Raw genomic sequence first — 12,347 nt, 5'->3', positions numbered from 1 at the left:
GTCTTGTATTTCGCCTACCATCTTCATGTCAAAAAGTTGTACCCGTATACAGACATCATACTGTATGTGATTGTGAATGATACAGTGCACTGCAATGTATGTGTTCTCCTTTTAATGTGAATTCTAGCCAGTATTTAGATCCACAATGGAGAAAGGGCAGAATTCCTTAAACATAAACACATCTAGTATTTCATTGCATTGTATTGCATGGAATATTCAAACACTTCACTTGTAATAATGACATGAACTTAGTATGAATATCAAAGAATCCTAATTATCATAATGCTTTATATTGAGGTATAGTTTATCAATAGTTAAAGTGATGGTAGGATGGTGTCATCCACCAATTGCTGTCCAGGAGTCAACATTTAATTGTAGCCGTCAAACAAACTTAAGTAAAATGTCCTTGGACCAAAACATTCACACCAACCAACACAAATATTACACTTTATAACATCATAGATGTTCTTTAAGTAAACATTTAAATCAAACAAGTCAGTGAAACTGCTTCACCTACCAAGCTTGTGTATTTAGTGATGGACTTCCAGATTTGCCCCCACCCCACCCCCTTGAATATCCACATTAGAAAGATGAAACACATGAAAACATACACTTAGGTTCTCACCATGGACGGTAAAACAACACACAGCCGAAGTAACTTTGAACAGTGAGACACTTAGTCTACACACCACCAACTATTCTCACATTGCAGAGAGAATCAAGCCAAACAAGACTATTTTTATATATGTTTATTTTGTCCAAGCTGAACACACAACAAATTAGTACACTTTCTTTCTCTAAAGATAAAAGCATCACACATAAAGAGAGACACAGGTTTTTTTCAATTCTTACATTGGTTAAAGGTACCGGTCACTGTGTACTTAGTGACTCACATTATCTACACCCAAATGGTGCTAACTGATGCTACTGGTACAGATGTTTTGAACAGATGGTTTGAACATGTATTGGGTATGTATATTTCAAAGGAAACACACTTATTGCAGGATACACCCATGAAAAATTTCGGATAATAAACCTTAGAATATACACAGTATCAGAATAATAAACTGACCGCTGTTATCGATCCAGTGTACATGTACAAGGTTTTCCCAATATAACACACACTGTACACACAACAAAAAAACCCAAGTAGTTGGTCTCAACAAAATTCAACAGGTTTTTAAACATTCTGATCATGTTTTTGCCTTGTTCACAGAGTATCATCAGATTAGTCAGTAGATAGATAGACAAGAAAACAAATGAATTCCAGTGGACCAACATGGAATAATCTGATTCTATGAGATCAACATCCATGGAATTCTTGCACATCGGAGGATATTTTGCCACTGACGCAATGCTACATATTGGATGTTGTCATGAAGGGCCATCCATGGGTACTCTTTAATTTAGTGTTCTATCAGAAAAACCTGGTATATGCAAAGTTAGTATTGTTTGCCACAAAATGGAACTTTCTAAAAAATAAAGACTGTATACTTGGAGAGCTAACCTGTTATACAAGAAACATAAGGTGTTGACATGTGCAATATGGTACATACATGTGTCACCTCGATAAAACTGTCAAGTGTAAGTCCAAGAAAATAGAACTTGGACAAAAAAATCCACTTTGAATGTGACATCTCTGTTTCATTCAAAACTGGGAAAATCTATCTAAACTATTCCTGATATCTTAGGATTGAATATAACTAACTACTTGTATTTATGTAAAAGATCAAACCATTGTTCTCAATGGTGAGTTAATCACTGATTATTGCTCAAGGGAAAACTCCACTACAGTAAAACTCTGAAAATTTCCCAAAAAAAGGAGAGGAGATATTGTAATGTCATAAAAAAATATTTGCAAATATCCAAAACAACATTTATAGAAAACTTGAAAAAATCATTAGCAAAAATTTACATAATAACAATACATAGTCGTCACTTCCTTAGCATCAAATTTTAAGAATAATTTTGATAAATTCATATTTGAGTAGAGAATATGAAATGACCCATAATTACTTGAATAAAGTCTACTTCTAAATAATTGATAAAAACCCCCAAACCGAGCTTAGGTTACCAAACATCGAAAAAAGTTCTCCAAACCATGGTTTAAATATGTAGATGACTAGTTAACGCCACCTGTGTGACTTTTTGAGGTTTTTAAAAAAAACAACGATCAGATGGGATCATCAAGGGCAGTATTTTATGGTTAAAGTTACATCACTTCATTTCTGGCAAGATCTACTCATTTTTGAACGAATTCTACATTACTAGTACTTCATTATCATAAATTATTTACAATGTTTTCATAGAACTGTTAAATAGTGCTATAATACCAATTGGACATATTGACTAATTTTCAAGGTGTCACCATAGGAACACCCAATCATTATGTGAGATTGCATAACTAAGATCATAAGCAAAAAAAAAGTACAATTTCTAGTATAATTCCCAGATAACTTGCATAGATTGTATCTGGAGGATTTTTTGAAAAAAATTCTTTGTTTATAATGATGCACGTTATTTTGCATAGGTTTTTAAATTGTAAACTTCCAGGTATTATAACATATTGACACAAGTGAGAAAAAAAAGAACTGAACCAATATACAGTAATAGTTATCTTTACAGATTTCTGACACACTCCTTTATCAAAACTGTAATCTATAATTCCTGTATTTTATAAGTGATGGGTACGACTTCCCAAATCTCACAGATAGTACTGTGATATTTCAACGATTATAACATGGTCTCTTGCATCACTTTATATTCCTCAAACTGAACTGATTAAAAGAGACAGCCAACATTTGAATCACCTGGATATATTAATAATAAAAACTGCCTAACTGTTCCTTGATATGTAAAACATGTATTAGTATTTTAGAACTACTTGTATACCGTACATTTTGTGAGAAAACGACTTGTCAGTTTCTAGATGTATAAATTTGGTGAGAAAATGAATGTACCATCTCATGAAACACTCCTGGTTAGAAATATTTTGATTATACTCTCTGACAATGTGTTGAAAGTTTTACATCTTGTTTTTCGTATTGCGAAAGTGACCAACAAAATACATTGAAAGATGTCGTTTTATGACACGTTATAATATCTAATGGTTTGACATCAATAGTGTGTACACACAGTTTATAAGCCATGAACAATAAGTACTGAAATAGTTCTGCAACTGTTATTACTATGTTTTCCACTCAATAATTCTCACACTTTCAAATCAGATTTAATGTGTTCTGAAATCTGTTGCTATTTTCATCACAAAGGTACTGGAATTAATCGCGGCATCCATGTTTGACCACTTTAACACTTGCCCTACTTGGCCCCTACCCAAGTTTACCTGTCTGTATAACTTGAATAGAAATCACTGGCCCACTACAAAACAAATGTACATACTAGCAATCTAACAATCACTCACTACTAGTCAATTTTGTACAGTTTGTTCTGAACAACTGCATACAAAATCGGAATTAAATACTCTGTAAATAGCTTGAGAAATATTTCTTGATATCTGAGCACCGAAGACTGCCATGTGAAATCTTGTGTTTGGTTTCTACTGTCTTGAGAACAAAGTCATATCTTTGTGTTGACCACTTTGTGTTGACCACTTTGTACACATTGATGTCGTTCACATACCTGGAAAAACTACAGCCTGTAAAAAGAAGAACAGATATACATCAAAAGTTAGAGATTTGAAAAGGCCAACAAGTACATGTTACAGTCAGTGAAAGTGACATGACAAATGTTGAACATTTCATAAAGTGACACTGAACATACCAGTTTAAAGAGTGAGGGTGAAAATCCTCTTTTCCATTTATGGCAAAGGTTTTACAATTGTCACCTGATAATTTTAGGAGCATGTGTGTGTGTCACCATGTCTCTATCAATTGTGTTTTTCAGTTTCTAGTGTAATACTTGCCATGTGAAATTAATATTTTTGTAAAAGTGGAAAAATAAAATGCCTAGTAGCATGCATGGATTCTCAGTTTTAATAAACAATAATTGTTTTTCTTCTTCTCCTAAGGGTGGTAAGTACTAGTACCGGTATGTACAATCTCTTAGGATTCCAGTAATTTTATTGGGGTTTCCAAACAACATTATGATAGCTTCTATCTAGAAATTGCCATTTTTACCCTGTCCCTCCTTTCTGTTACTTTGGTCTAGCCCTAGAATCCAGTTTTGCGAGAACTTTTGGCACTTGTAGGGGAAAGGCAAGTCATAAATACCCAGATGACTCACTGGACTCATGGCGAGGCCTAGGTTTGCCAACCTTAGCAAAAACAGTGTTGACGCTAATACAATTATTTTTCCAAAAGATGTAAAAAATCAATTCTCACTGTGCTGAAATGCGTTCTTATTTTTTAAATAGGACTTCACACAGCAAATACACAGTATGAAATAAAGCATCAACTTAACATGGAATACAGAATGGCTAGAATACAAATAAGCAACTGAGTAGAAAATCAAGTGTTTTATCATAACAACAGAATTTATCACTGAAATATATATGTTCCCACACTGCAATGTATGTAAAATATCACCCTTCAACCCATACCCTGAGGTTACAACATGTTTACCAAGTAAATCATTGGTTTGGTGTATAAGAAATGAAACTCTGGTCTCCAGCTACTAAATGTCAAATTTCATCAATTTAAGTGCATGTAGTCACAGCATTATTCTTGGTACATAATTATACTTTCACACTGAGGGAGGGGGGGGGGCATTGTTAACACTACTCTGCAGTGCAAACACGTTTGATTGTTGCCACCTGTCATGTGAGATACAACACTAGAGATTTGTTGTGTTGATTTTCAAATTGGGAGGATCAGTTGATTCTTATAGCCAACGACAAATCTCTGGGCTAGTATTCTTGTATCTAGTTGTGTGGTGATTTTGACTTTCGTCTCCCATCACACCTAGCATTTCCCGTAATGGCCATGTATTCAAACCTAAAATTAGACAATTTCCTGCAGCAATGGTCAACCCACCACAGATACATCTATGTCCATTATGACATTCAACCCACCACAGATACATCTATGTCCATTATGACATTCAACCCACCACAGATACATCTATGTCCATTATGACATTCAACCCACTACAGATACATTTATGTCCATTATGACATTCAACCCACCACAGATACATCTATATCCATTATGACATTCAACCCACCACAGATACATCTATATCCATTATGACATTCAACCCACCACAGATACATCTATATCCATTATGACATTCAACCCACCACAGATACATCTATGTCCATTATGACATTCAACCCACCACAGATACATCTATGTCCATTATGACATTCAACCCACCACAGATACATCTATATCCATTATGACATTCAACCCACCAGATACATCTATATCCATTATGACATTCAACCCACCACAGATACATCTATGTCCATTATGACATTCAACCCACCACAGATACATCTATGTCCATTATGACATTCAACCCACCACAGATACATCTATATCCATTATGACATTCAACCCACCACAGATACATCTATATCCATTATGACATTCAACCCACCACAGATACATCTATGTCCATTATGAAATCTGTCTATGATTGGCAACTCCTGTCTACTGAGACTGATTCATTAATATTTGTAATGTCCATTTACTTGTACGGTACAATCTCTGAGTTGGTTCTAATCATGAAGTGACGCTATTGATAGTCAACATTCTCACATGACTAGATACTAGGCTACTAGGCTAGTGATATACAGGTACATCATAGTTTTTCTTATAATGCATGGATTTGTGTATCAGGAAAAAAAGCCAACGAGAGTCATTAGATATTAACAACTGCAGAAGTAGACACTTTCATTGTCATTAGGTAATATATAATTATTCTTTCTTCAGTATAAATATAAGTTTGTTTCACACTCAAAGATTGACAATAAAGATAAGTGGCTTATGATATTTTAAAGTCTCTTTAGGTACAAGTATAAGTATAAAAACAATACATACACATAAAAGTAATAATTATATATAATTAAAAATTACAGTTTATTTATGAAAAATATTAATGTGGTTTTACTTTCTGAAATATCCTTTTTTGCAAGTGTTACAATCTGATGTACATGGTGGATATTGGATGTGCTCATTTTCTACACAATGAAATCAATTTCTTTCACAAATTGGATTTTTTTTCTGCACTTCACGATGCACTCTTCCCAAGTCATAAATCAAGCAGTCTCACTTCTTGATAAATACAGTTTGTGTAAGTAGAAGACAAAATGACCAAATCAAAGATATTGCCACTCTCATAAATCAAAGTCAAAAACATAACATTCCCCATTAGTATTTATTGCAGCTACATGTATGACTAAAAAAGACACAACTTCTACTGCAAAAATGACTCAACCTTTATGTGTAGTTTTTAAAGGCCCAGTTCAATTTTTTAAAACTTTTGGGTGTAAGAGCAGAGTAATATAAAAAGTAAGTCCTGATGAAATGTAAGTTCCTCTGGATTACAGCGGCTTATGACTCTAATGATAAGATAACACTGATGCAAGAACCTGGGATTGAAACCCTGGCCTTTAAAGTCAATCACGCTATACATGGAAACAGATACATGTATGAAATCAATTGTCTGCCAACTATTATTTCATAACATATCTCTAGTACATGCCATGACATCATGTCTATAGATAATCACAGTTCTGATGATGACACAGTGTGTGTTATGTTGAAGTATTTCGCCACTATTATCATTCCATCTTAAGCCTGCAGGCTTTGATAATTTATGATTTAATATTTCACTGTGATTATTTTAATCAGTGTTATTATTTCTATATTAAAGCCTTCCGGCATGATGTCAGTAATGATTTTCATTAACAAGTGGACAACAGTCCTATTGACATGATGGCAATACACAGTTGGCCTTTGTCAGCTTGTGACACATAGCAATTACCCTAAGTACATTTAATGAATGAGTTCATTCAATCTATATAATATCTTAAAAGCACCTGGAAGGGCCAGTACAACAAGGTCAAATTTTAAAGCGACAGTCACTGCTGAAATTCAAGTCACTGGGGATTCTTTTAACGGGATTAACGAAAGGAGTGATGCCACAGCATATGACTTACAATCACGGTATACCTATACCATGTTAACTATTACTAAGCTTATGTTTTCTGCAAAAAAAGTTAATTAAATGCATTTGTTTATTACACACTTGAATGCATACAGATCATTCTAGCCATCATGGCTCATGTGTGACAAATTAAACTGTGACATCATTATCTCTTTGGGAAAAAATGTCGTGAATTCTAACACCATGTGAGTTTTAAGAACCTCACGTTTTATCATTTTAAGACTCTGGGTGTACACTGTACTTTATATTGGTGTCCATCCACAAATTAGTTAAAAGAAACTGACAACTCACATTAATCATATTGTGTACATATATCCGAGGAAGGTGGCACTTCATTAAACTCTGTATCACTGGTTCACCACTAAAATGACAGGGCACAAACTGCGTGTTTTTAAAATGACCTGTAACATAGGGGGTCAAGTACTGACACTTGGTGGATCCTCTACATTTCAATTCATATAGTTAACTTTCCTTAGGGCAGTCCAACATATCTAGATTTGTGATTTATCTAAAAGTATAACCTATCTCCTTTCTGATGTTCAGAGAAAGGATTTTATTCAGGAGAATTGCACAATTTGATTTTCAATATATGTGGTTTATCTTTGCAAGTATGTTTAATATATTGTTTTGAAGTTGACATGTTAATATGTATGTATGTATGTATGTATGTATGTATGTATGTATGTATGTATGTATGTATGTATGTATGTATTTATGTATGTACGTACGTACGTACGTACGTATGTACATATGTATGTATGTATGTATGTGTGTATGTATGTATGTATGTATGTACACACACACACATACGTACGTATGTACGTACGTGTTGGTATGTGTGTGTGTGTGTGTGTATGTATGTATATATGTATGTATGTAGCCCTTAAATGTTCATATCAAAGTGCAGAAATGGTAAAAGATCGAGACCAAACACTGAATAAACTGAATGGATAAACATTAAACAGTTACATGTACAAGTAAATTCAATTACTGCCATGACACCATCTGACTTAAAATTTCATCTAAAGTCTTATGTAACTGGTTATTAGATGCAAGCTGTTCATCCATGAAATCACCATACTGTGTATATGTATGTGTGTGCTGTCAATGTATTTGTTTTTTTACATGTAAGAGAATACTGCTCTAGCCTCAAGGCAGATTTCACAAAATCATGCACTTCTAAATTGTTCTCAACATTTTCTATAAGAGTGATTATTTCTAAACTGCTTTTGTTGTCGAGAAAAAGGCCACTTCTTATTTATACAGTTTGCAGCACAGTTTGGCAGCCATTGTGAATTCACAGTGACAGACTCAAGAGTCAAGCATTTGAGAATTTCATTCAACATTTTAAATATCTAGAGAGATAGAGCCTCATACTTTTTTATCTGTACATACTTGGCAAGATTCTTTGCATTTTTATTTTTGTCCTATATTGATGATAAAATACATAATTTTGTCATTAAGGGTAATCATGGAATATTGTTTTCCATAGTTTGGGTAGTGTATGTAAATCTTTACAAACCTGATTCGAAATTGAATTTTTGAACATGAAGGCAAATATCTAAGATTTCATCAAATGAGTCTACTTGTATGTGAAACAAAATGAGTCGTGGTTAGCTAATACTTTCCACACAAGTTGAGTTGTACAACTGCCTGTTTAGGAGAACAGGATGAATGCTTCAATTACAGATGCCAACAGTTTCAAAATTCCATCAAAAAAAAAAAGACTTCACTCTTGTCTACAAGGAAAAGCATACTATGATGTCATATTAATAGTTTTAATAACCCTCAGCCAAGCAATTTTTTTAGTAACTCATACACATATTACAAGAATTACTAAAAGCAGCTGCCAGCTAGTAATTTGGAACTACAACTTACAAGTATAAATATCTTGTTGCACTTTTAATGGGAACTACAAGTGAACACACCTGTCATACAATACACACCAGTCAAATCAAAATATATTTTCTGAGTCTACAGTATGAATTTTGGGTTTCCTTCCAGGATTGGCAAATAAGGACAAAATTCGTTTTTTTAACTAGTCTCAAATCATTATGGCTTTACAGATCACTGCTTTATTAGCCAGACACACATCATAATGATGTGTAAAACATTACGTATTTCCTGCAAATATGGAATGTGAGTGGACTTGGCTGATTTATATTAGCAGTTGTAAAATTCTAAATGCATTAGGTAAACACTTGCCATATACTCATTTTAATATATAAATTATTAAATATCAAATATTGAACAAATTATCACCACATCAGTCAAAGTGTGTTCTTAGCCTAGAATCCAGGCAAATGGGAAATTTGAATTTTGATGAGGAAATAACAAATTCGACACCCCCACCCACCCAACTCCTCCATTTGCATGGATTCCAGAATTTCCACTGCACCACTCTTAGATGTAAAATCAATGTGGGTGTAATTTCAAATTAAGAACACATTTCTGGGCTACCAAGGGTAAAGATTTGGCACAGGTTTGGATAGCTATGGTACAAATAATGAGATCAGGCCAGGTCTCTAGGCTAACCTATCATGTCAATATTACCATGAAGAAGCCTAGTCAATTAACATGTATCACCTAAAATTCAGTTTGTGGTAGTTGCAATAATTGTAGCTTTGTTTTCATTTACAATGCTTTTTTATATTTTATTTTGTGTGACTCGCCATTTTGTTTTTATTTTTATTTTCTAATAAGGTTTGAAAAGAAAAACAAAGCTACGATTCTATAACAAGGCCAATCTAAAATCTCTCTACAATTATTTCCATGGTTTTTTCTCATAAAATAGTCAATTCCCTAGCTTCAGTTATTGTTGGAATTGCGAAATTCACTACGTACGTACCCAAATCTGTTCATTTTCTGTTCAAAGCGGTAATAAATATTCCGAACTGCTACATCGGAAGCCGTTCTAATTCATGGAGGATGCACAGTATTAGTCAACTGGTAGGCCGAATCGGAAAATCTAGCTGTCATGTTGAGAATATAGTATGATTTCCACTTGAAAATGACATTGAGGAAGCATTAATCTGAACAAGAGAGAGGCATTTGTAGACTATGACATAGGGTATGCTTGACTTTCAAAGAGGTGAGGAATATTGTTTACAAAAAAAAAAGAGTTTTGATATGAGCTTGCACATGATAGATCTGTTAGTGGTTCTAGCGGAGGACCGAGAACAATGGAGTGAAACTGCTACATACTGCATCTAGTTGGTGTGCGTATTTTGGCTTTCACATTTCCCCATACAGTAGGGGAAAAGGTGACAACCAAAATTCCTCACACGACTGGATTCTATGCTAATACATGTATATGTTACTACTGACAATTTCAATTCTACAAGCTCCTTTGCAAAGTGACACGTGAAGATACCAACTTTACTCACATACCCAGCTTTTTAAAAAGTCAATATTATAGATTTTCCAGTATCACCCTTTTGTGAGACTTTTAACACACCACAGATCCACTGCACTTTAATACTATTATTTACAGTCACTTTGAAATCCAACCTTTTCATTGAGTTAAAAGTAACTACCACTTTACACAATACCTACTACGGCAGAGTTTGTGACATAGGTTAACATTGTATTGTAGTCAGTTTGTGTTGCCATGGTATTGGTCCTATCACCATTACAAATTTGTGTAACATAATGAGACACTTTGAAATAAGTTGACCTGATTACAGCATCAGAAAGATCTTTGATTAAAGTTGTTAACACACTAATTACTGCAATTTATCAATGGCAAACCCAATAATGTACAACTTCTAGACTATTTGTATCTTCTTTGCCACATGTAAATTTACTCACGGTAGAAACGATGCATTTAAAACTTGACTTCACCTTGGCGGTAATAATGTATATAACATAGATAAAATGTTACAACATCACACTTTAACAAGAGATCATTTTGCCTTCTTCGGTCCTTTGGTAAAAATAGCATTATCGATATTCCAACATCTGTTATAAATGTGTTTACCTGGCAATACAATTCCACTACTTTCTTCCATATTTGTAAAAATATTGCCATGGACACTTCTAAAATGTTAATTTACCTGGCGATATATATTTTTGCTATGTATTGTTGGCCTATATGTGTTGAATTATTGCAGTAAGAACTTAAATGTTAACGTGTTTACCTTCAGATTCATATTCACTACTTTGGCAGATACATGTATGAATAACTATTTACAAGTCACTCACGTATCAAGACATAACGTAAACTATATACCCTGTTCTAGATAAGTAATAACAAATTATTATATTTCTATGAAATGAAAAAAAAATGAATTCTAGTGTTGTCCATGCACTGCACTAAAATTCCTCATTATTATACATCATTTCATGTCCAAATCTACTTGTTTTTCCTATTCAAAAGTGACAAATCATTCTGATGAACAAACATCGTCTCAGACTATGACACTAATTTTTCAACACATTCATTTGTTACACAAGGCTGTAGTGAAAGACAGCACTCAGCAGCATCAAAGACTCATCAAGTAAACCTGTCATGACAATCTACTTCTTTTGATTTTATAAATTATTTGCCGCTACTAATCTAAAAACATACCACACTGTAATATAATATCAGCTACCCGCATTGTCGGGAAAGAAAAGAAACATGAGACATATTTTGCAACAGTGGTTAACTTTGTTACATGTTATGTTGATTGATGGTACGACAATGTGCATGGTTCGTGCCAAGAATATATCGTATGTCAGACTCTTGATGACTAAGCTGTCATAGCTATGTCCTTGTTACCGTCACAGACAATCTCTTCTACTCATCCCTTTAATTAATTTCACTGTCTCAAGTAAGTCATGTTGAATCAGACACCTACATAGATGTTACAGCTTGGGAGAAAATGACAGTTGATTCATTTGAAATATCATGTGCATCCATCCACAGGTTTGTTTGAATGCTACAAATGCAAAATGGAGAGTGATAGTACAAGTTTTTATGGCCCTTTAGGGTGATATTAGTCATGCTTGTAGACTAAGTAAGTCAAAATTCAATACTGATAACCTCCCTTCCTATCTCTATCTTCCGAAAAACTGTAACTGAAAACTAGATTAAGAAACTGCTAGCACTGTGCAGGCATGCCCAATATCAAAGTATATGAGTCGACACAGAACAGTGAAGGGATAATGTCTGAATTGAATCCTGATTTACGCTGTCTGCAAGCAGGAGTGGGATTATCAGTTCTTTGCTTTAG

General features: G+C 33.9%; 1 protein-coding gene across 3 annotated transcripts in view; it reads right to left on the bottom strand.

The window, feature by feature from the left end:
• Positions 1-734: 734 nt before the first annotated feature.
• Positions 735-12,347, bottom strand: part of LOC144435142 (G protein-activated inward rectifier potassium channel 3-like) — a 44,791-nt gene continuing 33,178 nt past the window's right edge. For all 3 annotated transcript variants that reach the window (XM_078123707.1, XM_078123706.1, XM_078123708.1), the window contains one exon: positions 735-3,655. The gene's annotated coding sequence lies outside the window, so the exon portion shown is untranslated. The remainder of the gene's footprint in view (positions 3,656-12,347) is intronic.

Source organism: Glandiceps talaboti, chromosome 5 (genome assembly GCF_964340395.1).
Source record: "Glandiceps talaboti chromosome 5, keGlaTala1.1, whole genome shotgun sequence".
Lineage (NCBI taxonomy): Eukaryota > Metazoa > Hemichordata > Enteropneusta > Spengelidae > Glandiceps > Glandiceps talaboti.
This window is presented reverse-complemented; position numbering and strand designations above follow the sequence as displayed.